Genomic DNA, 26757 nt, shown 5'->3' on the forward strand with positions numbered 1-26757 from the left:
GTGGGGCGTAGGTTTATCGGCGCCACTGTTTGTTTACTGGAGGCTACGCTGGACAGAGTGGTTAGCACGTCTTGCGCGGTATGTATGGGAGACACAGTGGCTTGCAGGACGCGGCATCCACATAACTTGTCACTAGAAGATGAAGTGTAATGCTACTGTTGTGTTGATGGACTATTTGCTACAGGTACCGTCGCTCGGCAATATTACTGTCGTTTTGTATAGCTACAGTATTAGAATGTGCATCCAATTCTTGATATTGATCTTGGTGATTAAAATTCGGGTTCTATAACTGTGCAGGTTTTTATTTTAGAGTTTAGATAGTTGCTCTGAACATATTTGCTGAGAGCTATTTTGTGATGACGATGGTGTTACATAATCTAGTTCAGGTCCAGTTGAAACAGTTAATACACGGGTATCGGGCAACGGCAGTGGCTAGAATGATTAAAGGTGAGCCGGCCGGTGTGGCCGAGCGGTTCTAGGCGCTTCAGTCTCGAACAGCGCGACCGCTACGATCGCAGGTTCGAATCCTGCCTCGGGCATGGATGTGTGTGATGTCCTTAGCTTAGTTAGGTTTAAGTAGTTCTAAGTTCTAGGGGACTGATGACCTGAGGTGTTAAGTCCCATAGTGCTCAGAGCCATTTGAACTATTTTTGTTGTTTGATTCGTACTGTTACAGTAATTGTGGAACAATTTAAAGAGAAATTTTTGTACGGTCATCAGCGACCGAGGTTTTATGCAAATTTGGTCTTTAATAAATGTTTTAAGAAATGCAAATGTAACACAGATTCACACAGTCGCTCCACCCTTTCCTACTGTGACCCTGCTACCTGTAACACGGGGCTAAGCGAGAAATGGTGCACTGTCAAGAGGCTGATCATGGCCATAAATGTGCTCCATGTCAAATAAAACTCAGTTTACACTGAGTAGCTCATACCAGTTCAGAGAAAACTGACAGTTTCCTGTAAGCCGCCAGAACAACAGAGAGTGCGTTAGCGAGACGCTAATGGGATTTAGGGAGGCGAGCGTGCCTCGGATGGAATCAGCCTCGCAGATTAAGTGTCCATTCTCTTCAGTCACCCTATAAAATGCTGTTTTTATGATTTTTTGGGAAAGTGAAGACGCAATCAATGTAAATCTTTTTACACATTATTTATTGATTGTTGGGCAACATTTTCTGACTTTTTAAAGAAATTCGGTCATCATTAAGCCCGCTCCCCCACCCGAGGAGTTGAAGTTGCTCTGTCCAAAATCAGTTATGTCCATGACGGAAGTCCTCCAGCCTGCACATTTTACCTGAAATCAAAAAACAAAACAAAAATTTCTTACTCTGTGTGATAGTGCGCAGGCGTAATAGCACAGTTTCCTGAAATTTGAAAAAATGATAAAATGGCGGACGTCTGAAACAAAGATGTAATGTAGTCGTGTATTTTTGTGAAGTTTTTTTCAATAGCTAATAAATACGTTAGAATAGCCCATTGCTCGTTGCGGACATGCCCTAGTGTGCGCACAATTGATTCCGTCAACAACTTGAGGTACAGTGTAGTACTTCAGTCGCTACTGGAAAAAAAAAGAGGGAGAGGGAGACGAAAATCACACACCGCAAAACTACATTTCTGTTTCAAAGTCCGTCATTTCACTATCTTTCAAATTTCAAAAAACTGTGCTATTACTCCGTGTGCAAAATCCCATAGATTTAGAAAATTGTTTGGTTTTTGATCTGAGATAGGATTTTCAGACTGCAGGACTTTCGTCATGGACACACATTTTGGACAGAGCAATTTTAACTCCTCTGATGGTGATTTTAAGAACTACGATTTCTTTAAAAGACCAGAAAATGCTGTCCAAGAATCAATAAATAATATGCAAAAAGGTTTACGTTGAGTGTTTTGTTAGTTTTCCAAAGAAAATTGGGCTGACTGAGGAGAATGGACCCTTAACGACGAGGGCGTATGCGACGGCCAGCCAGAACGTGGATTTTAGGCTGTTTCCCACACGCAGCAAGGTCAATGATTCCTTTCTTGAGGGTGATTACGCCCTGGGGAGTAAAAAAGAAATTTCCTGAGTGGTAAAAGGAAAAGAGTTCAGCTGTGTTTGCCACGAAGTTTAATTATTTTTGGAAGATGACTACTATTTTCATTCTTTCGGAAGAATGTAACTATTACATGTGCTACCAAAAATTACTTATTTCAGTTGCTAACATTATAGCGTGGCATAACGTGGTTACAGTTTGTTAAGGCAAGGCATAAACGTCTTCTACGCTTAAATATTCTTGAAAATGCCTTCTCAGAGTTTGTTCCCGCAGTAGACCAAACGTTGCTTCATTATTCACTTCACAAGAATAATCTAACAAATTGACAGGACAACACAACACTATGTGATGGCTAATACACTGTAGGGTTGTTGGTTATGGCTGAAACGAACAGGTTCTCGGATAAATTATTTTTTTCCACGCCAGTTTAACCTGACTGTTAAAACCGCTCAAAATGACAGGTTTCTGATATAATCGATTTCTAGCTTTTTATTCTTGTTATTTCCTGTACTAAAAATAGAAACCGAACAAAAATTATAAAATTTTGATTGCGTCAGTTTCAATACACAGAATCAAAATATTAAACCTAATAATCAAATAAAAAAAAACTTAGTCCGTCCACCGTTCGCTGTTTTTCTCGGAAAGTGGTAAGTGGTGGAACAGTACAAACAAATCAACAGCATTCTCTCATTGATCCTATTTTTTTTTTAAACTGCTCAAAAATAATGTTGTAATCGGGGTCATAGCATTATTTGATCAGTACGAATATTCAGTTCTAAAGGAGAAAACTGAGGTTGAAGAACTATTTTTGTGTTAATTTGTCTATTCTCAATGGCTACAAGTAGATAAAGGTATACTGTGTAGGTACAGGCAGTAGGTCAATTACTTTCTATTTTTATTGTAAACTATGAATGAACAGTCGTTAAGTTTTTAATTTATAGCGGTTACCATAATTTCCTTCCTCTTTTACTATTTCGTGGAAATAGGAGACAAATGCATAATAATTACACAGTTTACTTCGTTGCTACGTCACTTTGTGAAATATTTCCGGATTAGGGTTGGTGCCATTCTGTAATACAACGGATGTCCGGCGATAACAATGAAAAGCTACCATAAGGATTAGGTCTCGCATACTGCATGTACACGCATACCATCTAATAGGTCACACCTTATGGTAAACGGTACATTATTATCTAAGCAATGCTTTACCGTTCTTACGTGATGTGTTTTTTCCTCGTTTGTCACCATTGTTATTAAAATAGCACTGATTGCTTTTCCCGTTTTCTATGAACACGTAATATACCAAAGCAATGCAAATTTTACGAATAAAAAGTATTCGGTTTTTTATTTAAAAAAGGGTTTATTTAATAACTAAAATATGTAGCACTGCTTGTATAGCAAATTGGTATTTCGGTTTTTTACCCTGTTATAAGGGAAAAAACAGTTGTTATAACGGAGACAAAATAAATACCAAATAACACCGATTACTCAGAATTAAAATACCGGTCTCGGTTTTAACCGGTCGGTTTTTCTGATCCCTAGTATACTGTTATAGAATCTATACATTATTAATAGCGGCAGTGGTCATGCACAGAGCACTGGCACACCGAAATCTTTCTATTTCAGAACTGATGAGTCCAGCAGTCAAGTGATTTAGAAACAGGAAGTGTGGTGCACATATTTTAACGGTAGAATTTAAATGGGGGTGCAGGGTGTGGGTGACGTAAGTATCGTTTGGGGGAGAAATGGTGCAGGGGAAATCATGCTTTTGTAAAAAGTGTCGATCTTCAATGCGGATAGCTAGCTTTCTTTTATGAGAATGGGTCGTAATTGACACTCGCGATTCACCCAGAATTGCTTCATCATTTTGAAAAAAAAAAGTTATTAGAAAGAATCATTACTAAATGGCCCACTGACTCATTACCTCGTGGTTTAACAAAACATCGACAACGACTATATGTCGTTTATCTTTCGTCCTTTAAAAGCTGGAAGTGTTCAAAGAAAATTCTTTTTCATTATATAATTGATACATCTACATGATTACTCTGGCAATTCACATTGAAGTGTTTGGCAGAGGGTTCATCGAACCACAATCATGCTATCTCCCTACCATTCCACTTCCGAACAGCGAGCGGGAAAAACGAACACCTAAACCTTTCTGTTCGAGCTCTGATTTCTCTTATTTTATTTTGATGATCATTCCTACCTATGTAGGTTGGGCTCAACAAAATACACTCCTGGAAATGGAAAAAAGAACACATTGACACCGGTGTGTCAGACCCCCCATACTTGCTCCGGACACTGCGAGAGGGCTGTACAAGCAATTATCACACGCACGGCACAGCGGACACACCAGGAACCGCGGTGTTGGCCGTCGAATGGCGCTAGCTGCGCAGCATTTGTGCACCGCCGCCGTCAGTAGTGATGGGCTAAACTGCGATTTTCCGATATCAGTGATTTCTGTGAATACTACTTTTCAGTATCTGTTATTCTTAACTGTGATTTGTCGCAGTTAAGGAACATAGGTCGTGTATCCCTCCGCCACTGCTACTTCCGCGACTTCCGCGACTTCCGCGACTTCCGCGACTTCCGCGACTTCCGCGACTTCCGCGACTTCCGCGACTTCCGCGACTTCCGCGACTTCCGCGACTTCCGCGACTTCCGCGACTTCCGCGACTTCCGCGATTTCTGAGACTTACCACCGTATGAAAAAGTTACATCTGTCAACACAGAAAATTGCATCTCAACAAACCTGTCATTGGCAAGTATGTTTTACGTTTTTTCTTCCGTTGGCTTTAATTTTGTATTAAAGAAACAACTGTGAAAATATTAATAGTGTAATTAATATGTAAGTAGCCGTACAGTACCGTAATAGTTCGTATTTAGAAAATGAATTCTAACATATTGTTATGTTCACAGGTACCTGAACTACATTTCAGTCACTCAGTAAAGTGATAACTCAAAATATCATTGTCAACAGATCTGAAGAAATTGCCACTGCATCTTTAGACAGTTTTCGTCAGACGAGAGGTTAGTTTCTAAGCGTTTCGATGGACTTAATTACTTCAGTGAGATCGTTCTTGCAAATGTGATATTCATTATAGCAAATATTAGCAATCTAAAAAAAAAAAAATGGTTCAAATGGCTCTGAGCACTATAGGACTCAACTGCTGAGGTCATTAGTCCCCTAGAACTTAGAACTAGTTAAACCTAACTAACCTAAGGACAGCACAAACATCCATGCCCGAGGCAGGGTTCGAACCTGCGACCGTAGCGGTCTTGCGGTTCCAGACTGCAGCGCCTTTAACCGCACGGCCACTTCGGCCGGCTTAGCAATCTACTCTGTCAATTATATTGCTAGTAATTAATGACAGCAAAAATTGTTTAATAATCCTTGTGTTTTTGCAGACACAGTTCTGACTCTGATTACTGGTTGCTGTACGTATGTATCCACATCAAGGCTGTTTTTGAGAGAGACTCTTGAAGATTCAAGACAGCTTAGACGATTTGCAGTTTAAAAGTGAAATAATTGTGAAATAAGTGTGTGAATGATTAAACTGTGTTTTATTGAAGTTGTTGTGCGATTTTAAAGGAATAATAAATGTCAAATACAGTGAGTGAATTATAAAAATCTCATTTTCCACATAATTAAGCCGTCCTATACCCATAATTTTCCGCTACTTACTTATTGGTAAACACTTGTTGGAGAGTGACATGCCGCCCCCCCCCCCCCCCCCCCCCCCACTTTCTCCACAATCTTGGTGTGACACTGACCTGTAACATATCCCGAAGTCTACAATATGCATTTTGAGGCTGTTGATATGAAAGTGGGAAGTACAGATCTTCCATTTAAATCGGGAATAGCTTAAGTGCATTACTTGAAAGTAACACAGGAAACGCTTACTTATGTAGGTGGTGGTAGTGTCGGCAAAAAGTTCTTGTGTGTGAAGTTGCCATGTAGAGCACCAGGTGTAAAACTTTTCTCCCGAGTCTTGAACTGTATCGGAACAAAAGTGAGGCATTCATATGACTGTTTTCATTTCTCTACACTTATACAGATGTCTGAGTTGTGCTGTGTTAACATTGCAAAGTCCTGTAGGCATGTGGAGTATTAACCAAAACTGTCATATTGGAAGCAGAATCAAACACATTTGTTACGTTACTTGATATGTTCAGGAGAAAAAGGCAATGTTGCTTCTTATTAATATAATACATTCAGAGTCACAGCAGTATTTGACCAACCATAACTGATGCTGAATGTGCATGTCGTCATATAATATGAAGGGCTTATTTCAATAGTGGTACAAGTCCATTAGCTCCACTTTTCTGTCTATAATGCTTCTGAAATTAGTGATCCAAACAAACATAAATAAAGGTTCATCTCTAGCAAGAAGCCATATGCTTGAATATTTCTGGTATCTCAAATGCAGATTCGTCAGCGCTCATTTAACTTTACGACTCTGTATCTCAAAATGAACAAAAATTGACTTGTACCACTATTGAAATAAGCCCTTCATATGCACACACAGCACATCGAACTCGTGAGGCACAAGGCTCTCATAACGATGTACGTACGTCGGTCAACAGATGACACTAGGAAAAGTATGTTAACTGCGCTTTTTAGTTGCTACTTGCGACTCTTAGTTGCGATTTGTCACAGAAATCGCAGTTTGACTCGGTAGCGAATAGCGTAGTATGAACTTTGCTCAACAGATGGCAGTGCTAACTGCGTTTTTAGTTGCTACTTGCGACTTAGTTGCGACTTGTCACGGAAATCGCAGTTAGACCCGATACCGTATCGCAGAGATGGACGTAGTACGAACTTTGGCCAACAGATGCCACTGTTAACCGCGCTTTCTAGTTGCTACTTGAGACTCTTAGTTGCGACTTGTCACTGAAATCGCAGAAAGCAGTGCTAAATTCGACCAATAGATGGCTCACGTCTTTGAATATGAAATACTACTTGCGACTGCTAACTGTGACTGAAATCGCAGTTAGATTCTGTAAAGTTGCTACTGTGATATCTGTGACTTCTCAGTCACTGTGATTTCTAACAGATACGCGATTTCCTGCCCACCACTAGCCGTCAGTGTCAGCCAGTTTGCCGTGGCATACGGAGCTCCATCGCAGTCTTTAACACTGGTAGCATGCCGCGACAGCGTGGACGTGAACCGTATGTGCAGCTGACGGACTTTGAGCGAGGGCGTATAGTGGGCATGCGGGAGGCCGGGTGGACGTACCGCCGAATTGCTCAACACGTGGGGCGTGAGGTCTCCACAGTACATCGATGTTGTCGCCAGTGGTCGGCGGAAGGTGCACGTGCCCGTCGACCTGGGACCGGACCGCAGCGACGCACGGATGCACGCCAAGACCGTAGGATCCTACGCAGTGCCGTAGGGGACCGCACCGCCACTTCCCAGCAAATTAGGGACACTGTTGCTCCTGGGGTATCGGCGAGGACCATTCGCAACCGTCTCCATGAAGCTGGGCTACGGTCCCGCACACCGTTAGGCCGTCTTCCGCTCACGCCCCAACATCGTGCAGCCCGCCTCCAGTGGTGTCGGGACACGCGTGAATGGAGGGACGAATGGAGACGTGTCGTCTTCAGCGATGAGAGTCGCTTCTGCCTTGGTGCCAATGATGGTCGTATGCGTGTTTGGCGCCGTGCAGGTGAGCGCCACAATCAGGACTGCATACGACCGAGGCACACAGGGCCAACACCCGGCATCATGGTGTGGGGAGCGATCTCCTACACTGGCCGTACACCACTGGTGATCGTCGAGGGGACACTGAATAGTGCACGGTACATCCAAACCGTCATCGAACCCATCGTTCTACCATTCCTAGACCGGCAAGGGAACTTGCTGTTCCAACAGGACAATGCACGTCCGCATGTATCCCGTGCCACCCAACGTGCTCTAGAAGGTGTAAGTCAACTACCCTGGCCAGCAAGACCTCCGGATCTGTCCCCCATTGAGCATGTTTGGGACTGGATGAAGCGTCGTCTCACGCGGTCTGCACGTCCAGCACGAACGCTGGTCCAACTGAGGCGCCAGGTGGAAATGGCATGGCAAGCCGTTCCACAGGACTACATCCAGCATCGCTACGATCGTCTCCATGGGAGAATAGCAGCCTGCATTGCTGCGAAAGGTGGATATACACTGTACTAGTGCCGACATTGTGCATGCTCTGTTGCCTGTGTCTATGTGCCTGTGGTTCTGTCAGTGTGATCATGTGATGTATCTGACCCCAGGAATGTGTCAATAAAGTTTCCCCTTCCTGGGACAATGAATTCACGGTGTTCTTATTTCAATTTCCAGGAGTGTAGTTTCGCATTCGGAAGAGAAAGTTGGTGACTGAAATTTCGTAAATAGATCTCGCCGCGACGAAAAACGTCTTTGCTCTAATGACTTCCATACCAACTCGCCACACTCTCTCCCCTATTACATGATAATACAAAACGAGCTGCCCTGTTTTGCACCACCCTTTCGATGTCCTCGGTCAATCCCACCTGGTAAGGATCCCACACCGTGCAGCAATATTCTAACAGAGGACGAACGAGTGTAGTGTAAGCCGTCTCTTTAGTGGACTTGTTGCATCTTCTAAGTGTCCTGCCAATGAAACGCAACCTTTGGCTCGCCTTCCCCACAATATTGGCTATGTGGTCTTTCCAACTGAAGTTGTTCGTAATTTTAACACCCAGGTACTTAGTTGAATTGACAGCCTTGAGAATTGTACTATTTATCGAGTAATCGAATTCCAACGGATTTCTTTTGGAAATCATGTGGATCACCTCACACTTTTCGTTATTTAGCGTCAACTGACACCTGCCACACCACACAGCAATCTTTTCTAAATCGCTTTGCAACTGATACTGGTCTTCGGATGACCTTACTAGACGGTAAATTACAGCATCATCTGCGAACAACCTAAGAGAACTGCTCAGATTGTCACCCAGGTCATTTATATAGATCAGGAACAGCAGAGGGCCCAGGACGCTTCCCGGGGGAACACCTGATATCACTTCAGTTTTACTCGATGATTTTCCGATGATACTGGTGGAGAGAGGAAGGGTTAATAGCTAACAACTGATTAGTCAGGGTTCACCGCCTCAGAAAGGGCGGGGAACATGGAAGAACGTAAATACTAGACTGGTACGCAAGTGCTGCCTTAGACAGGCGGAACGCGTACATTTAGACAACGTCCCCACACTTGAAAATGAGAGTCAGACTAGGCGCACACAGATGGGCAGATGGGGTAATTCCGTCACCTGGGAAGGGCGGGGGAAGGGGTGAGTGCTTGTGTTGGGAAGGGCTTCCAACCACACGCTGCCACTACTCGTCCAACAAGTGTCGGCCGCGTAGAGAAACGGAAAAAAAACAAAGAAGAAGGAGGAGGAGGAGGAGGAGGAGGAGGGGGAGGAGGAGAAAAGAAAACGTTCCCTGTAAGTATAATAATTATGCATTATGCCGCTTGGTTTAAGCATACGTGTTAGTTCGAAAGCCACTTACGCATCTTATATAAAGAACCATTTCACCTGTCAGCTTGCCACAAACTTTAGCAACATTACTATTCTAAAATATACGGGGGCCGGGGAGTAGTGGAAGTATCACAGTGGCTGTCCGGAGGTGCAGACACTGTGCTGTCTGTGAAGCACAGGTGTGCGAGAAGCGTATGAAGTACTTAATGTTTTAGAGGAAAACGGTAGAGTCTCTTCCTTTTCGCTTGTTCCGAGTAAGTAAATAGAGGTGGGATTTCTAAGGGATTTCGATCCAGCGAGTGTGGAGTGGCATTCGCAGAGTAAACGGGAGAGCAGATAGGGGCGTGCTTATCTGGCAGCGCTGAGCAAATTTGCCGAGGTGACTTTTTGCGGCGGTGTCCGCTGAACGCCGGCGCGGCAGGGCAGGGCAGGGCAGGATTTGTGGACGGCGATCTGTCTGCGCCTCTTAAAGGGGCGTCGTCGCCACAGGCAGTCTTGCCCCTGCTTACAGGGCAGCAAGCGAGGCTAAGTGCCAGGCCCCTTACGTTCTGTTTCATTAGCGTCTGCTCACTTCTGACCGCCAGAAGTTGGTTGTCTGATCATTTTGTAGTGCGACGAAAACCGACTAGCAGCGAACAAACATCAGAGGATCAAATAATAATTACTTAAAAATTGTTGTGAAACTCGCAAGTGGCTGGACGCTGTCTGTCTCAAAAAACGTACACGAAACAACAGCCGCCGATTTCAACAATCGCGAATCTGTTATCCATATCCAGACACTCTGTGACCAAAATGGTACTGAAACAGAGGATGACAGACTAAAGGCCGAAATACTAAATGTCTTTTTCCAAAGCTGTTTCACAGAGGAAGACTGCACTGTAGTTCCCTCTCTAGATTGTCGCAAAGATGACAAAAACGGTAGATATCGAAATAGACGACAGAGGGATAGAAAAACAATTAAAATCGCTCAAAAAAGGAAAGGCCGCTGGACCTGATGGGATACCAGTTCGATTTTACACAGAGTACGCGAAGGAACTTGCCCCCCCCCCCCTTCTTGCAGAGGTGTACCTAGGTTTCTAGAAGAGCGTAGCGTTCCAAAGGATTGGAAAAGGGCATAGGTCATCCCCGTTTTCAAGAAGGGACGTCGAACAGATGTGCAGAACTATAGACCTATATCTCTAACGTCGATCAGTTGTAGAATTTTGGAACGTGTATTATGTTCGTGTATAAAGACTTTTCTGGAGACTATAAATCTACTCTGTAGGAATCAGCATGGGTTTCCAAAAAGACGATCGTGTGAAACCCAGCTCGCGCTATTCGCCCACGAGACTCAGAGGGCCATAGACACGGGTTCCCAGGTCGATACCGTGTTTCTTGACTTCCGCAAGGCGTTCGATACAGTTCCCCACAGTAGTTTAATGAACAAAGTAAGAGCATCTGGTCTATCAGACCAATTGTGTGAATGGATTGAAGAGTTCCTAGATAACAGAACGCGGCATGTCATTCTCAATGGAGAGAAGTCTTCCGAAGTAAGAGTGATTTCAGGTGTGCCGCAGGGGAGTGTCGGTAGGACCGTTGCTATTCACAATATACATAAATGACCTGGTGGATGACATCGCAAGTTCACTGAGGCCTTTTGCGGATGATGCTGTGGTATATCGAGATATTGTAACAAAGGAAAATTGTACTGAAATGCAGGAGGATCTGCAACGAACTGACGCGTGGTGCAGGGAATGGAAATTGAATCTCAATGTAGACAAGTGTAATGTGCTGCGAATACATAGAAAGAAAGATCCCATATCATTTAGCTACAATATAGCAGGTCAGCAACTGGAAGCAGCTAATTCCATAAATTATCTGGGAGTAGGCATTAGGAGTGATTTAAAATGGAATGATCATATAATGTTGATCGTCGGTAAAGCAGATGCCAGACTGAGATTCATTGGAAGACTCCTAAGGAAATGCAATCCGAAAACAAAGGAAGTAGGTTACAGTACACTTGTTCGCCCACTGCTTGAATATTGCTCACCAGTGTGGGATCCGTACCAGATAGGGTTGATAGAAGAGAGAGAGAGAGAAGATCCAACGGAGAGCAGCGCGCTTCGTTACAGGATCATTTAGTAATCGCGAAAGCGTTACGGAGATGATAGATAAACTCCAGTGGAAGACTCTGCAGGAGAGACGCTCAGTAGCTCGGTACGGGCTTGTTGTTGAAGTTTCGTGAGAACATACCTTCACCGAGGTGTCAAGCAGTATACTGCTCCCTCCTACCTATATCTCGCGGAGAGACCATGAGGATAAAATCACAGAGATTAGAACCCACACAAAGGCATGCCGACAATCTTTCTTTCCACGAACAATACGAGACTGGAATAGAAGGAAGAACCGATAGAGGTACTGAAAGTACCCTCCGCCACACACCGTCAGAAGACTTGCGGAGTATGGATGTAGATGCAGTTATCGATACTGGCAAGATATTGGTTCCGGGAATTCCAAGAGCGTATCATAATCTCTACATTATTTCCTCAGACACGGACATACTAAAAGAAGCGAGCACGGGACCTCGGTTTGTACATGTAGAGGGGGAAGATTTAATAGAACAGTTTTTATTTGCTTACTGAAACATAGCAACAACCTACGTTTCATGTTTGCAGGCAGTGATGTTCGTTCATGACGCTTTTGACGGATGATAAATGCAATGTGTGTCCAAATGGCGAAAGACATTTTTTATGTGAAGTTATTACAATTTAACAAGTTTGAGATTTTTTACTTTACTTCCACTGTGAAACCTTGCTTCTTGCCGAATTTCATGATTCAATCTTAACGGGAAATACCTCAGGTTTTGATGAGTGAGTTTGCCACTCATCAAAAGATGTACCAAGTGACCGAATCGGATATTTACTCTGCAGTGGAGTGTGCGCTGATATGAAACTTCCTGGCAGATTAAAACTGTGTGCCGGACCGAGACTCATCTCGGGACCTTTGCCTTTCGCGGGCAAGTGCTCTACAAACTGAGCTACCCAAGACTCCCGCTCCGTCCTCACAGCTTTACTTCTGCCAGTACCTCGTCCCCTACCTTCCAAACTTTACAGATGTTCTCCTGCGAACCTTGCAGAACTAGCACTCCTGAAAGAACGGATATTGCGGAGACATGGCTTAGCCTAGCCTGGGGGATGGTAGAGCACTTGCCCGCGAAAGGCAAAGGTCCCGAGTTCGAGTGAAGTCCGGCACACAGTTTCATATCAGCGCATACTCCGCTGCAGAGTGAAAATCTCATTCTGGAAACATCCCCCAGGCTGGGCTAAGCCATGTCTCCGCAATATCATTTCTTTCAGGAGTGCTAGTTCTGCAAGGTTCGCAGGAGAGCTTCTGTAAAGTTTGGAAGGTAGGAGACAAGGTACTGGCAGAAGTAAAGCTGTGCGGGCGGGGAGTGAGTCGTGCTTGGGTAGCTCAGGTGGTAGAGCACTTGCCCGCGAAAGGCAAAGGTCCCTAGTTCTAGTCTCGGCACACAGTTTTAATCTGCCAGGAAGTTTCAAGTGACCGAATCTTTTAATTGCATTGACTTAAAAAATTAAATTTTTTTCTCCGATTTGTTTTCTCTCGATATGTTTACCAGCTCCTGAGAAAAAGGATTCTTAACAGCCAGTCAGTCAACCATACAACAAAGAGATCCTAAAAGGGTTCCATTTTTACAGATTGAGGCGCACAGCTCTAAAAATGAAAAAATCAGAAGCTGTCTAAGGCTTTCCAAGACGTAATAAATGCATGAAAAGTAGTGTGGCGCCGCGTGGTATTGTCTAAACTGCACGGTATTTCTACGAAGCAACATCTCGTCATCTTCAGGTTAACTGGCGAGCCACAACGGCTAGCCACAGTCGCACCACCCCTTAGGACTTCATACTGCTACTGGTTACTTTACTAATATTTGTGGCTGTCCAGGGGTCCACCGAAATCGTTAAAATCATACTATTCCGGAATAGCGATGTCTTTCTCTTAACGAAATACAGTGACAGGGATATTCTTCAAATGAAACAGTTCATTAAATCCATTGCATTCATTAAATCCGCAACAGAATAACACAATGCGTGTTGCATGTAGCTTAAACGGCTAGACTTAAGTGACTTATTGTTCAATTTCCTGGCATATACTTCACGAAGTACATCTCAAAGTCAGAACTTTATCCGTAACAGAGTTGCCTACAAAAATATTGAAGTCCTCACGACCTCGAATGGTCTCAATATCAACGATCGCTAGAAATATTTCTAAGTACGTCTCTAACATTAATATCGATATCCTCTACACTTACTTCAACAATTTCTTCGTGTGATTTTACTCAGTGTTCTTTGGTGCAACAGCTATGTAAATATTTTGCTAGTAACTTATGTCAATATAATTTCTCTCTGTAGGTAATTTTGAAAGTAACGTTCTGCAAAACTTAGTTAAAACTAAGCTTGCAGCACTCTTTCTTGCGTAGTGAAGTTAGATTGGAATAGGCTATTTGACTGTTTTTCCGGAAATCGTTTAAATTGTTAATTACGTCATTTTATTGCCGTAACATGCTTTTTCTCCTCTTGAATTTCAGTATTCTTTTATAAAAAAGGAAATGAAATTTAAATAATTTGAAACCCCACTGAACCGTGCCCATATCAGTTATCTGCAACATGTTTGTCGCTTTTGGATATGTGCCTTCCCAGCTTTTGGTTCACATTTATTCGGAATGGTTTTGAAACAACTCTCACTGCTGCTGTGTCCTCTTCTCTCTGGGATTGCCTACACTTTCGCAGTTCTTCGCTAGAGGGCAAATTCCTCTCATTATCTTCCTGAGTTTCACTGACGCTCGGGAGATCTAAAGTAAATTTAAAGAATAGGAGCAATGTACGGTTCGAGGCGTTTTACTTTGTCATTATTTTATTTTTACTTCTTTTGTTGGTAACTAGCTGTACCCGGCCACGTTTTGCTGTGGTTGAATCTGTTGAAATGGGAAAGGACTAAAAGAGAAAGCACACGTTTCTGACGTGTATGGGAATCGGGTATACGTCCTAATTTCCTCCTCTGCCCTGTCTCTGTCCAACTCCGCCTCCTGTCCCCCCCCCCCTTTCTTTTATCTTCTCCTCTCCGTCTCCTCCTGCCCAACTCCTTCTTCCCGTTTTCTATGTTCATTTCCTGCCATCCCTCTGTCTTCTCCTCTCCCCCCCCCCCCCTCCTCTCACTCTCTGACCCTGTTTACTGTTTCTGCAAGTTCAAGTTCTATAGTGGCACTCTAGTTGTAAACCAATAAGTCATAAATACAATTTTCCCGTTTGCTAACAACGTTTCACTATATATTAAAAAGAATGTAGTCTGTGTCTAAACGTTTAATACAATTACGGGTAAAAATCAGAGGTAGATCGGAAAGGTACATTTGAGATTTTCGGTAACAATGTTTTCCCTGTATATATTACATACATATATCAAAGAATTAGGTACCTAAAAACACGCTTGTATTAGAATGCAACGTTGTGTCCAAATTTCAAAAAAACTCTGTCAAGAAATTTCAGAGATACACGATTCTGAACAAACGAACATTTACATTTTTATTTATATAAATGTGGATTCAGAAACCAAACTCCCATAAGCAGATAGATTTCATTATCGTATTTTTACATCCCAACGCGAAAGAGACTTTTCCGCAGTGTGCTGAAGACCATGTTCTTACGGACTGATAAGCTTAGACGTGGCTGTAAAAGCACTGGAGACCTGTTTCAAATTCCCAATCTGTCACCACAACAGCCGCTGAAAACGTTCGTAATACCGCGACGCAAGGCTGGTCGAGCGAAAGTGCGAGCACAATTTACTAGCGCGCTGCATGCGTTCCGCACGTGCCTCACGATCGTAATTAACTGCAAGACCGGCCATGCATGGCGGGAAATCTAATTAACCGGGACAGCGGCTATCAACTGGGTAACGCAGGGAATCTCATTTCCGCGATTTCGCTTCAGCGAAGACGACAAGCACGCCGAGTGCCTAGGTGGGAGGCAACCCACACGACATCCGAGTGTCGCACTTCCGCCGTCAAAGGCGCTGTCTGCTAGCAGTGTGTTCCCTACTGCAGTCACTTACGATCATGACGTATCCGCGAGTCACACAGCGCGCTAACAAACTGTGAGGCGTGGGTGGCCGCCGTCAGTCTTGGACGCCTCAGCTGAACGCTTGTGGCAGGTTCCCAGACCAAACATCGTGCGTAGTGCTAAGAAAAGACCGGCTGCATTCCCGAAGCGTCTTCGAGTATGTAGTACGCCGTGAAGATTTCAAAATTCACAGGCCCGAGGATAAAATGCACCGCTAAATTATTTAGTTTCGCGAGGTGTTTGCATTAGTTGCCTTTCCCCCCTTTTATCTGACGGCATAATTCTCCCTGACGAAGTTTCTCGTCATGTGCTTTCTTCATTGTTACTTGGGAAGGCTGCCGGTATTGTGGGATGCTGTGGGGTTTTTAACCAGAAAAAAACAGTAGGAATTCGCATTAAATTTTGCGTTACGACTACACTTAAGTGTAGCACCGCTTTGGAAATAATGACGACGACGACGACAGCAACAACGACGACAACAACAACAACCAGTGATAAAGTCCTGAAAAACGATTAAAAAATTATAGTTGCCTAGTTACTAGGACAGGGGATCCCACTGACTTTCGCACATGAACTGGTTCATTATAAACCATTGTTTTGGATAGCTAAGGCATGAAATCGACCGACAAGTTGTGCAGAGTGAACACTGTTTAGGAGGCGCTGAATGGAGATGAAGATAAAATTCAGAAAGTGAAACCAGTCAATGAAATGGAATCTTAACTTTTACTCCTGGGGCCACATAAAGAACATATTCCATCCAGTTGATTGCAGCAGGTGGGCATTTAACAACTGGACATCAAATCACAACAAACTCCAAAACAATGACGAAAGCGAAATGGAATGAGTAGTTCAATACCATAAGAGCAAGCTTCAAAAAACATACCTGGACTGTATACGGAAAACTGCAGCGACCAGCATTAATATCCGTACCGAATAATATTCCCTTACATTCACGTTATCAGTGCCTAAGGTAGCCAGCTTGCGCTGGTTGGTTGTTGTGACAAGGAAGCATCTTCAAAGTCGCCGTCAAAACTGCTGAACTCAGATGCAACCGAGGACTGGGGTTAAAAAAACATCCAACAGCCACGCAAGGCTTCGCTCAACAGCAGCGACGCAAAAATGTCACAAAGCAACCCAACGGATCGTCGAGCGAATTTTTCACCTGTCTTGAGCGACTAGATAAGATAATTCGAAAAACTCTAGCCACTATGAACGCAGAACTGAATCATTTACGCGAGTTATTAAGACTTACGTTATATGCAGGCGATGAATTCCTATCTATGTTCTGTCACCACGGTCAAACTATACACTGTACTCACAACGGCAGCAACTCAGATCCCAACTGAACGGAAATGCCCATGCGTAAACTGAAAGAATAACCCAATTCTGTGTAAATGGGTTAGGGTAGTACGGTATGACAAGTAAATGGGGCCATACCTACAGGATAAGGCTTTACAAAATAAAACTAAGACCTTCACCGCAGTGTACGAAATGCCAATTAATCGAAACCTTGCGACATATCTTTGGCGGGATCAAACTGAGATTTGGATATGGACCAGGAAAAAATGAGAAATTATCGAGCGGATCAGTAATAACTAATCAAAAAAAGTTGATTGGAGAGATGAAAAACAGCACCTACGTTTGGTTCAATGCCAATTACGCCTACTACGTTCTTACAACGAAAACCCCGTCACACCGGGACTACTTATATTCCATCTTGGAACAATATAGGAATCTGCACAATAAACGAAAATACACCTACTGTAATTCATTAATTTTCAAAGCTGTATATTTTCCAAAAAATTACACGTATGCATGAACAGAATCGTAAACTCACCGACTTTACGTTGTGCCCACCAGTTGGCGTTACAAGTGCAGTGTCGATACAGAAAGAAAAGAGTTTGCGCATGTTGGAATTTGCCAGATGTTTGTGTGTTACAACGCGAGCAAGCTTATCAGATGTAACTGTGGAGGTGGTGAGGAAAAGCTTCGTACACAACGAAGGAACAAAAAAAAAAAGTCAACCGTTCGCGAAAGCCACGAACTTGGAATACCGCAGCAATCTGTGTGGAAGATTTTGCGACGACAGTTAGGTTGGTTGCCTTAAAAAAAAAAGAAAAAAAAGAGGGGGGGGGGGAGAAGGGACCAAACTACTTGTTCATCGGTTCCTTGTTCCTATTAAAACAATTCTACAAGGGGAAGAATAAAGTAAACGAGACGTACAGCACAATACCTAGAAGAAGGAAAAACTACAAGAACGACAGAAGGGCAACAAACACTACATGGAACAAAATAGGACAAGAAAACCACAGAGAGACGACCACGAGAATAAAAAGGACACGCCAGCCACTCTGCAACACATTGAAACCCCCAGCCTAAAAGCACTAGCTTGGAGGACACAGAGGGACAAAGAACATACTATAAAACTTAGATCGAACGATAAAACTCACCCTCACTTATGAAACGTAAAATGGAATCAGCCGATGAGGCCTCTGCTAAAATTAATGGTAATGAGTCCGCTAACCGAAGATGATGCCGCAGAGCAGCCGAAGTAGGGCAGTGCAACAGAATGTGGGTCACTGTCGACTGGGCGCCGCACGACACTGATGTGTGTCTTCACAGCGCAGGAGATAACCGTGGGTCGCCCAAGCCTGGACAATGCGGAGCCGGCAGAGGACCACAGAGCCCCTGCCAGAGGCCCGCGTGGAAGACTAAAAAATGGTTCAAATGGCTCTGAGCACTATGGGACTTAACATCTATGGTCATCAGTCCCCTAGAACTTAGAACTACTTAACCCTAACTAACCTAAGGACAGCACACAACACCCAGCCATCACGAGGCAGAGAAAATCCCTGACACCGCCGGGAATCGAACCCGGGAACCCGGGCGTGGGAAGCGACAACGCTACCGCACGACCACGAGATGCGGGCGTGGAAGACTTCCACACATTCGTAGTCTCCTTAATGGCAGGCAGTTCGTTGTGCGTGCTGAGGTTATGCCATTCCGTCTCCCAAAGCCGAAAAACCCTCCGACGTAATAATGAACGCAGGTCAGTTACCGGGATGCCGATCTCCATAAGCGGTTTCCGTGTAGTCTGTTTGGCCAGCCTGTCACCAGGTTTATTGCCTCGGATGCCGACGTGTCTTGGGGGTCCAAACACCACTGAACGACTGGACCGTTCCACGTCATAGAGGTACTCCTGGATGGTCGCTACCAAAGAATAGCATTGGTGGATAGGTTTTAGGCTGCTCAAGGAGTCAGTACAGGGAAGAAAGGACTCGCACGAGATACGGCCGGCAGCTCTGCAGTGAAAACACTGCAGCCATCTGGCAAGGAGTGCTGTTCAATATGTCCTCTGTGAACATAGGCGAAGCCAACATGACCAGTAGCCATCGAGCCGTCGGTGTAAACGATTTCAGAGCCCCGGCACATGTCAAGAATCGAGAGGAAGCGACAGCGGAGGGCCATGGGGTGAACTGAGACCTTATTGCCATTCGAAAGGTCCAGACCGAGCTTCGGCCTAGGTTACACAATGGAGGTGTACGTGAATGAACCTCAAGCAGAGGCGGTAAAGGGAAGGACTCTAGTTCAGACAAAAGGGATCGGACGCGAACCGCAATCTTAAGCCCGAAACTGGGCCGCCGATGCGGGAGACGAACCGCCGTGGTTCCCAGGTAGATGCTATTTTTCTTGACTTCCGGAAGGCGTTCGATACAGTTCCGCACTGTCGCCTGATAAACAAAGTAAGAGCCTACGGAATATCAGACCAGCTGTGTGGCTGGATTGAAGAGTTTTTAGCAAACAGAACACAGCATGTTGTTATCAACGGAGAGACGTCTACAGACATTAAAGTAACCTCTGGCGTGCCACAGGGGAGTGTTATGGGACCACTGCTTTTCACAATATATATAAATGACCTAGTAGATAGTGTCGGAAGTTCCATGCGGCTTTTCGCGGATGATGCTGTAGTACACAGAGAAGTTGCAGCATTAGAAAATTGTAGCGAAATGCAGGAAGATCTGCAGCGGATAGGCACTTGGTGCAGGGAGTGGCAACTGACCCTTAACATAGACAAATGTAATGTATTGCGAATACATAGAAAGAAGGATCCTTTATTGTATGATTATATGATAGCGGAACAAACACTGGTAGCAGTTACTTCTGTAAAATATCTGGGAGTATGCGTGCGGAACGATTTGAAGTGGAATGATCATATAAAATTAATTGTTGGTAAGGCGGGTACCAGGTTGAGATTCATTGGGAGAGTCCTTAGAAAATGTAGTCCATCAACAAAGGAGGTGGCTTACAAAACACTCGTTCGACCTATACTTGAGTATTGCTCATCAGTGTGGGATCCGTACCAGATCGGGTTGACAGAGGAGATAGAGAAGATCCAAAGGAGAGCGGCGCGTTTGATCACAGGATTATTTGGTAATCGTGATAGTGTTACGGAGATGTTTAGCAAACTCAAGTGGCAGACTCTGCAAGAGGCGCTGTGCATCGCGGTGTAGCTTGCTCGCCAGGTTTCGAGAGGGTGCGTTTCTGGATGAGCTATCGAATATATTGCTTCCCCCTACTTATACCTCCCGAGGAGATCACGAATGTAAAATTAGAGAGATTAGAGCGCGCACGGAGACTTTCAGACAGTCGTTCTTCCCGCGAACCATACGCGACTGGAACAGGGAAGGGAGATAATGACAGTGGCACGTAAAGTGCCCTCCGCCACACACCGTTGGGTGGCTTGCGGAGTATAAATGTAGAATGTAGATGTAGAATTCGGATGCTCAGGAGAGCTACGAATGTGTGCAACGTAACTGGCGAGCAGCTGTGCACGTCTGATCTGCAATGGAGGGACACCAGCCTCCATCAGTACGCTGGTCACAGGACTCGTCCTAAAAGCCCCTGTCACTGATCGAACACCACAGTGGTGCACTGTGTCACGCAACCATAACGTCGAGGGCGCCGCTGAACCACGAACCAGACTCCCATAGTCAGGGCAGGATTGAACAAGGGTTCTGTAGAACTGCAGCGACGTAGAGCGATCTGCACCCCAGTTGGTGCTGATCAGGCTGTGGATAGCATTCAGGTGCTGCCAACACTTCCGCTTAAGCTGACTAAGATCAGGAATCCCAAGTCAATCGAGCATCGAAAACCAATCCTAAGAAGCGATATATCTGCACTACAGTGAGTGGATCGTCATTAAGGTAAAGTTCTGGTTCCCGATGAATGCTACAACGCCGACAGAAGTGCATGACACACGACTTTGCGGCTGAAAACTGGAAGCCGTGGGCTAGAGCCCATGATCGCGCCTAGTGGGTGACTCCTGTAGGCGCCGCTCAGCAGCACCAGTACTGGAGAAGCAGTAGGAAATGCAGAAGTCGTCTGCATACAGAGAAGGTGAGACGGATGGCCAGACAGCTGCTGCTAGACCGTTAATAGCCACAAAAAATAGAGGTACACTCAATACAGAGCTCTGCGGGAGTCCATTTTCCTGGATATGGCGGAAATTATGGGAGGCACCAATTTGGACACAGAACATACGGGGCGACAGGAAATTTTGGATCAAAATAGGGAGCGGACTCGGAGATCCCACTCATAAAATGTGTCAAGGATATGATGTCGGCAGGTCGTGTCGCAAGCTTTTTGTAGATCAAAAAAGGCGTCTGGAAAGGCTGTTCAGATGGTAGACTCGAGGCACACAAGATTATCAGTGGTAAAGCAACCCTGGCGGAAACCGCCCTGGCATGGAGCCAGTAGGCCACGTGACTCCAGGAACCAAAACAACCGCCGACTCACCATAAGTTCTTGCAGCTTACAAAGAACATTGGTGAGCGGGTTTTTACCCTGTTTGAGCACTGGAATGATGGTGCTCTCCCGCTATTGCGATGGAAAGACGCCATCGCACCAGATCTGATTGAAGATGACGAGCATATGTCGCTTGTAGTCGGACGAGAAATGTTTAATCGTCTGACTGCGGATCCCACCTGGCCCAGGAGCTGTGTGGGGGCAACGTGCAAGAGCACTGAGGAGCTCCCACTCAGTTAATGGAGCGTTATAGGGTTCCCTGTGTCGTTCAGTGAACGAGAGGAATTTCCCTTCCACACGCAGTTTGAGGTTGCGAAAGGCCGGGGCAGGGGGGGGGGGGGGTAATTCTCCAACGCAGAGGCTTGAGCATAGTGCTCAAGAAAGTGCTCGGCAATGGCGTTTGCGTCCGTAGAAAACACGCCATTGTTGTTAATCCCAGGGACACCAGTTGGGGTCTGGTACCCAAAAATACGTCTTACCTTCATCCAGACTTGGTCGAGACTTACCTCTCCCAACACTCCTCGTTCCATCTTTTTATAAGCTGGCGAACGCGGGCACGGAGCTGTTTAAAAGCTACTAGGTGCTCCAGGGAAGGGTTCCGCTTACGTCGCTGTAGAGCCCGCGTACACTCTTCAATGGCCTCAGCAATTCCCAGCAACCACCAAGGTACTGCCTTTCGCTAAGGGGCACCCTAAGGAACAAAGGATCGCGTTTTCCGCCGCAGAAACGATCGTCCTGGTGACTCGCTCAACCACCACATCGATGTTGCCATCTGGGGGAAATTCAGCGGTGACATCTTTCCCTTTCCAGTGTGCTTTCTTTAAAAGCACATCTGAGTAGGCGTCCCTGGGCATGACGCCTGGGGGAATTATTTTATTTTTTTTTGTTTTGGTTTTAGGGCGCAAAACTGCTATGGTCATTAGCGCCCGGTCTGTGACTTAGGAAGCAGTAAAAAACCGAAAAAGGAAACCAGCAGCAATGGGAACGAAAGTCATAAAATTGGAGAAACTAAAAGCAGAAGGAAGGCTTAAAAATCCACTACAGAAGGGGGTTGGTTGTCTCAAAAAAACTTCAAATGACTGACGTCATTTCACTGGCACGAATGAACTCTAGAACGCGATCGGCCGATCGCGTGTCATCTGCTAAAATTGACGATATATAAGGCGACAGCTGTAGACGGGCGCGTAACGGATGAAAATAGGGGCACTCAATTAAAAGGTGTCTTACCGTCCACAGCTGAGAGCAGTGGGGACAGAGTGGGGGAGGATCGCCGCTTAAAAGATGTCGATGGCTAAAAAGACAGTGCCCTATCCGGAGTCTAGTTAAAATTACCTCCTCCCGACGACGCGTTCGGGAGGAAGAGGTCCAAGCACAAGGAAGAGTTTTCACGTCCCGCAATTTATTTTGGGGAAGTGTCGACCAGTGCGCGTGCCATAAATGAACAACACGACGACATAAAACGGTCCGTAGATCGGCGACGGGAATCGATGGAAAAGCTGGCCGAAGAAGAGAGGCTGCAGCCTTGGCTGCAATATCGGCCGTCTCATTTCCGCAGATACCAACGTGTCCCGGGAGCCAGAGGAACGCCACCGAGACGCCCCCTAGGTGGAGCAAGCGCAGACAGTCCTGAATCAGGTGGACCAGAGGGTGCACAGGGTAAAGAGCTTGGAGACTGAGGAGAGAGCTGAGAGAATCTGAGCAGATAACGTACTGTATCCGCCGATGGCGGCGGATGTAGTGGACAGCCTGGAGAACAGCGTAAAGCTCCGCAGTATAAACCGAACACTGGTTGGTTGGTTGGTTTGGGGAAGGAGACCAGACAGCGTGGTCATCGGTCTCATCGGATTAGGGAAGGAAGTCGGCCGTGCCCTTTCAGAGGAACCATCCCGGCATTTGCCTGGAGTGATTTAGGGAAATCACGGAAAACCTAAATCAGGATGGCCGGACGCGGGATTGAACCGTCGTCCTTCCGAATGCGAGTCCAGTGTCTAACCACTGCGCCACCTCGCTCGGTCCGAACACTGGTCGGGAAGCCGAAAGTGATTTGGGGTGTCGCCAACAATATAGGCACTCCCTACACCTAACGATGTTTTCGAGCCGTCGGTGTAAATGAATGTGGCGTACGTCATTTGTGCACATAGAGCAGCAAATGGCTGACGATAAACAAGTGAAGGGGTACCATCCTTGGGAAATCGACAAAGGTCTCGGAGAAGGCAGATCCGGGGACGGAGCCAAGGCGGTGCTGTACCCCAAGTTGCCTGGGGGAATGACAGGAAGATGGGGAAGTGGTCACTACCACACAAGTCATCGTGGGCTCTCCAGTGGACAGATGGGAGAAGTCCTGGGCTGCAAAGTGATAAATCAATGGCCGAGTAAGTACCATGAGACACACTGAAATGTGTGGGGGGCCCGCTGAAATGTGTGGGGGGCCCAGTATTTAAGAGGCAGAGGTCGAGTTGCGACAGTAAATTTTCGACATCTCTGCCTTGGCCAGTAAGCGTGGTGCCATCCCACAACGGGTTGTGGACATTAAAATCTCCCAAAAGTAGGAAAGGTTTTGGCAGTTGATCAATCAGTGCAGCCAATTCGTTAAGGAGTACTGCACCATCTGGAGGAAGATATACGTTGCAGATGGTTATTTCCTGAGGCAACCTTATCCTGACAGCCACAGCTTCAAGAGGAGTTTGCAGGGCACAGGTTGACTTCATGCCGAGTTCAGGACATAGACGCAAGTCCCACCTGACTATTATATGCGCTACAGTTCTTGTAATATCCCCTATAGCCACCAAGGGCAGGGGGGTCCACATTGCCGGAAACCAGGTTTCCTGGAGGGAAATGAAGAAAGCAGGTGTAAAGCTTAACAGTTGTCGTAGCTCAGTCTGGTGGTGGAAAAAACTGCGGAAATTCCACTGGAGATGACGTCGTCGTGGGGCTGGGAATGAATGAAGCGGAAAGGAGGCAGTTTATGCCTCAGCAACACATGCTGCCATCAACTTAGTACCTGAGCAGTCTATATCCATTGTGTGTGTGTCCAGCGAGATCTACGTCTTCAGTGGACGCCAGACTCTCCACTTATCCTCAGACACAGAGCTTGTAGGCAGCGGTGGTGTGGATGCCACCCCAATTTCCTTGTTCTTTGGGGTCTTACTTTCAGTCTCTGGGATTGAGGAGGGTCGTTAAGCCCCATGACCAGCTGCCTGTGGGCGCTTCAGCCTCTGGCAGGTGTCCACTTTCCCACTTGTATGAACCCGAGATGGGAGTGACCCAAGGGACCCCTTCCTATCGAGAGGAGCCAAAGAAGACTGATACTTCTCTGGCTGAGAAGTGGGGACTGATGTCCCCGATGGTTGGGGGGCAGTGCTCGCGAGGTAGGTGGCGTGGGAGCAACAGGGAGGGAAGTGCCCCCCACCATCAAGGGGACAGGAGTAGTCTTACAGCTCTCAGAGCCGACTGGAAGTGGCGGAACCGATATGGCGAGAACTGTTGTCGCAGCGGTGGCATAAGAGGATTTCATATGCACAGGATGTAGGCGTTCAAATTTCCTCTTAGACTCACTGTAGGTCAGTCAGTCCAGAGTCTTTTATTCCATAATTTTCCTTTATTTTTGTGAATCCTGCAGTCTGGCGAGCAAGAGAAATAGTGCTCTCAACAGCTGAAACAGATGGGAAGTGGGGCACATGGAGTATTGGGATGCGAAGGACGTCCACAATGTCGACAGGTGATGCTGGAAGTCCAATGGGAAGACATATGCCTGAACATCCAGCACTTAAAGCACTGCATCCGGTGAGGGATATATGACTTCACATCACCTTGAACTTGTCGGGTAATGTGTCACCCTCAAAGGCCAATAGGAAGGCACCAGTGACAACCTGATTATCCCTTGGACCCCGATGGATGCGACGGACAAAATAAGCACCTCGTCACTCTAAGCTGGCATGCAGCTCGTCATCAGACTACAAAAGAAGGTCTCTGTGGAATATAATACCCTGGCCATATTTAAGCTCTTATGGGGCGTGATGGAAACAGAAACATCCCCCAGCTTTTCACAGGCGAGTAATGCCCGTGATTGGGCAGTGGATACTGTTTCTATGAAGACTGACCCAGAATGTATTTTGGACAATCCCTCCACCTTCCCAAAATTGTCCTCTAAATGCACTACAAAAAACTGAGGTTTCCTTGACATGAATGATTCCCCATCAGCTCTCGTAAAAACGAGGTACCGTGGCGAGTAAGGTTTGCTGCCATCCTTAGCCTGGTGTTCCTCCCATGGTGTGGCCAGGGAGGGAAAAGATTTGGAGTCATACTTCTTCGCATTAAAGCTAGACCTCGATCACTTAGAGACTGCTACCAGCAAAAGATGACGTAGTAAGCTTCGTGGCATGTCATCTGCCGTGATGCTATCCACTTCGACCAGGTGCCCTCCCCATGGGCGCCAACCAGCCGCAGCAAAGGCCACCTGGTAGGATGGCCATTGCCGGGAGTCCTGATGCCTCAGGGTGACAGGCAGCTACTCCTTGGCACACGTGGGGAGTTAACGGCGCAGGCATTAGCTGAGCGATCCCTTTATAGTCAGGGGGCTACAACCAATAGGGTACATGGCGTACCCACCACAACTGACTGGCTACTGTGCTGGATGTAAGGTGCAAAGAAGTCCATGATCATCGTTGGGGCAGAAAAAGACACCGCACAGTGGATGGAGAGAAAGGCACCCGGGAAGGTGTCTCGCCCAACAGCAGGGGAATGAGCGGAACTGCAATTCCACGACGATGAAGTATGCTAAAGATCTCAGTGCACGGTGGACACGATGCACCATGTAAGGCGCCCTTCCCCAATCGGCTCGGTCTTCAGAACAATTTTGGAGAATGGAGGTCAGACCCTACAGTGGACCATCACAAAAGGTCGAAACGTTTGAGACTCCATTTAGTCGCCTCTTACGAGAGGCAGAAATACCTCGGACCTATTCTAACCCCTGGAAGTGCAGGGGGGACGACGGTTAGATTTCGAGTTATGGTGTCTACGGCTCGTGCAATAATGGAAGTGCAGGAAGCACTTGAGGATGAACATTCCACCTGCAAGCTCAATGAGCGACGAAGCAACCTTCAGTTTACCTGGAAATTTAACCGCCACAATGTGGGATAGTGGGACACTGAAAATCCTCATAAAATTGTGGCGCACGAACGAGATTCGCCGAAGGTTAATGTTTTCTGTGTACTGTCACAGACGAAGCTGTATTTGCCGTTTTTAGTGTTCCGTCTCTCATTCGCTAAAAACGGAACCCTTACAGGGTCACTTCTTGTCGTCTGTCTGACAAAATCCTATTTTCTCAAGAATGTTTA

Source organism: Schistocerca cancellata, chromosome 9 (assembly GCF_023864275.1).
Source record: "Schistocerca cancellata isolate TAMUIC-IGC-003103 chromosome 9, iqSchCanc2.1, whole genome shotgun sequence".
Taxonomy (NCBI): domain Eukaryota; kingdom Metazoa; phylum Arthropoda; class Insecta; order Orthoptera; family Acrididae; genus Schistocerca; species Schistocerca cancellata.